General features: G+C 68.1%; 2 non-coding genes and 1 pseudogene across 2 annotated transcripts in view; all 3 read left to right on the top strand.

Annotated features, from left to right (window-relative positions):
* LOC147997393 (18S ribosomal RNA) lies at nt 1-1,016 on the top strand (annotated as a pseudogene; the record flags this gene model as incomplete).
* A 1,072-nt stretch (nt 1,017-2,088) lies between these two features.
* On the top strand, nt 2,089-2,241 carry LOC147997392 (5.8S ribosomal RNA). The gene has a single exon (XR_015647913.1). It is a non-coding gene; the product is annotated as a 5.8S ribosomal RNA (ribosomal RNA).
* Nucleotides 2,242-3,022: 781 nt separating this feature from the next.
* Nucleotides 3,023-3,262, top strand: part of LOC147997391 (28S ribosomal RNA) — a 4,801-nt gene continuing 4,561 nt past the window's right edge. Inside the window, exon 1 of the ribosomal RNA XR_015647914.1 lies at nt 3,023-3,262. This exon is cut by the window's right edge and continues 4,561 nt beyond it. This is a non-coding gene — a ribosomal RNA (28S ribosomal RNA).

Here is a 3,262-nt window from a genome sequence, read left to right as displayed (position 1 = left end):
CAGCTAGGAATAATGGAATAGGACCGCGGTTCTATTTTGTTGGTTTTCGGAACTGAGGCCATGATTAAGAGGGACGGCCGGGGCATTCGTATTGCGCCGCTAGAGGTGAAATTCTTGGACCGGCGCAAGACGGACCAGAGCGAAAGCATTTGCCAAGAATGTTTTCATTAATCAAGAACGAAAGTCGGAGGTTCGAAGACGATCAGATACCGTCGTAGTTCCGACCATAAACGATGCCGACTGGCGATGCGGCGGCGTTATTCCCATGACCCGCCGGGCAGCTTCCGGGAAACCAAAGTCTTTGGGTTCCGGGGGGAGTATGGTTGCAAAGCTGAAACTTAAAGGAATTGACGGAAGGGCACCACCAGGAGTGGAGCCTGCGGCTTAATTTGACTCAACACGGGAAACCTCACCCGGCCCGGACACGGACAGGATTGACAGATTGATAGCTCTTTCTCGATTCCGTGGGTGGTGGTGCATGGCCGTTCTTAGTTGGTGGAGCGATTTGTCTGGTTAATTCCGATAACGAACGAGACTCTGGCATGCTAACTAGTTACGCGACCCCCGAGCGGTCGGCGTCCCCCAACTTCTTAGAGGGACAAGTGGCGTTCAGCCACCCGAGATTGAGCAATAACAGGTCTGTGATGCCCTTAGATGTCCGGGGCTGCACGCGCGCTACACTGACTGGCTCAGCGTGTGCCTACCCTACGCCGGCAGGCGCGGGTAACCCGTTGAACCCCATTCGTGATGGGGATCGGGGATTGCAATTATTCCCCATGAACGAGGAATTCCCAGTAAGTGCGGGTCATAAGCTTGCGTTGATTAAGTCCCTGCCCTTTGTACACACCGCCCGTCGCTACTACCGATTGGATGGTTTAGTGAGGCCCTCGGATCGGCCCCGCCGGGGTCGGCCCACGGCCCTGGCGGAGCGCTGAGAAGACGGTCGAACTTGACTATCTAGAGGAAGTAAAAGTCGTAACAAGGTTTCCGTAGGTGAACCTGCGGAAGGATCATTAACGGAGAAGGCCGAGGGGGGGGTCGTCGTCCCGTCCCCTCTTGGGCCTGTGTGAGTGTTCCTCCTTCTCGCCGGGAGGCGCGTCCCCGGGTGGGTCCCCGTGTCCGGCGTCCTGGCGTCGTGGCGCGTGCCGTGGGCGGCCGGCGGAGCGGGCGTTTCGGGAGAGGTGTGCGGTGGCAGGGTGTCGGGTCTGGTCCGCCGCGGGACCTCCTCCGTTTTCTCGCTCTTCCCTCGACGCCTCCGTGCGCCCGCCTCCGCCTCCGCCGCTGCCGTCGGCAGCCCGAGGGCGTTCTGCCTCTTTCCCGACCGGCTCCGTGATCTCGTGTGCACCGGGGGTGGTACGTGATCTCTTCCCGGGCGGTGGCCGGGACGCGCTCGCTCTCCTCGAGGCGCCTGCCGCTCCTCCCCCGCCGCGGCTCTCCGGCACTGACGGTGCCGGGGTGGCTCCGCCGCGTGCGGGGGGGGGTGTGTGTGCCGGTGCCGCGGGTGGGCTCGCGCGCCCCGCCGCGCCTTCTGGGCCTCGCGTGTCCGCCCCGCTCCTGTCCGGGTACCTAGCTCTCGCGTTCCGGCGCGGAGGTTTAAAGCCCCGGGGGGGGTCGCCCTCCCGCCCCCGGGGTCGGGGGGGGCGGTGGGGCCCGTAGGGACGTCGGTCGTCCGCGGGAGGGCTTCCCGGTCCCTCCCCACGTCCGGCGCTCCCTCAGACTCAGCGGGGCACCCCTCCGGCCGCCGGCGCTTCCCGAGGCGGCGGTTCGGGGGGGCGTGTCGCGAGCCCCCTCTGGGCGCCCGAGGGGTTCCCGGCCCGAGCGCCTGGCTTGTCCCGCCCGTTGGCGGGCCGCCGCCGGGTGCCGGGTTCGTGGCGTCCCGTGTCCTGTGTGTCCCGCCTTTCCGTCTCCGACCCTGTCTTTTTTTTTTATTTCTTATGTGTGTCTCGTTTCGTTTCTCGCTGGCCGGCCTGAGGCGGAGCCCCCTCGCCGTCGGGCCCCTCCCATCCCGCGCAGGAGGGGCGGGCGGGGGCGCTTGTTGCGGTCGTCAGCACCCCGTGTGAGTCCGCTCACACCTCAGATTACCGATACGACTCTTAGCGGTGGATCACTCGGCTCGTGCGTCGATGAAGAACGCAGCTAGCTGCGAGAATTAATGTGAATTGCAGGACACATTGATCATCGACACTTCGAACGCACTTGCGGCCCCGGGTTCCTCCCGGGGCTACGCCTGTCTGAGCGTCGCTTGACGATCAATCGCCGCCCCCCCTTGCGGTTTCGCCGCCGCGGGGGGGATCGCGTCGCGCGGCTGGGAGTCTGCTCGCAGGGCCCCGCTCCCCGGGGCCCTCCGTCTCCCGAAGTTCAGATGTGGGCGGCGTCCGGCGTTCGCCCGCGCCCCGCGGGTCCGCGCGGGCCTCGTCCTCCCTGCCCGCCGTCGTCGCGCGTCCGGGCGGCCCTCCTCGCGGCTCCTTCCCCGCGCGCTCCGCCGCTCCCGCTCCCGTCCTCGCCCGCTCTCCCCCGCCGTGGGGACGCGTCGGCGTGGGCCGGTCGGGTGTCTGGGCGCGAGAGGGGGGGGGGAAAGCCGCGTCGCCGGGGTCGTTCGCCGCGCCTCCGGTGGGGTGGGAGGCGGGACCCCGCCTGCCCGCCCGCGGGGCCGGCGCGTCCGCCGCCGCCGCGCGCCCGCCCGGTGCGTGCGGGGAGAGAGAGAGAGAGAGAGAGACCCGCGAGGGTCGTTCGGGGGGGCCGTACCGCGCCCGCGGGGGCCGGTCTCGCGTCCCTCTCCTCCCCCGCTCCCTCTACCGGGGGCCGACCGCTCCGGCGCCGGCCCGCGGGACGCCGCGGCGTCCGTGCGCCGACGCGACTTGCCCCCGGGATGTGGGAGCCGGCCGGCGAAGGAGAGGTCGCGGGCTCCGGCCTGGGCTCCCCCGGCGCCCTCGCCCCGTCGTCCCGTCGTTCTCGCTCTCGCTCTCCTCTCCTTCCGTCGCCCGCGCGCGCCCACCTCTCCTCCTTCTCCTCCTCTGGACCGCGACCTCAGATCAGACGTGGCGACCCGCTGAATTTAAGCATATTAGTCAGCGGAGGAAAAGAAACTAACCAGGATTCCCTCAGTAACGGCGAGTGAACAGGGAAGAGCCCAGCGCCGAATCCCCGCCGCGCGCCGCGGCGCGGGAAATGTGGCGTACGGAAGACCCACTCCCCGGCGCCGCTCGTGGGGGGCCCAAGTCCTTCTGATCGAGGCCCAGCCCGTGGACGGTGTGAGGCCGGT

This window comes from Rattus norvegicus, unplaced genomic scaffold (genome assembly GCF_021556685.1).
Source record: "Rattus norvegicus strain SHRSP/BbbUtx unplaced genomic scaffold, alternate assembly SHRSP_T2T unassigned-0000158, whole genome shotgun sequence".
Taxonomy (NCBI): domain Eukaryota; kingdom Metazoa; phylum Chordata; class Mammalia; order Rodentia; family Muridae; genus Rattus; species Rattus norvegicus.
The sequence above is the reverse complement of the archived record's forward strand: the minus strand, read 5'-3'. Positions and strand labels throughout refer to the sequence as shown.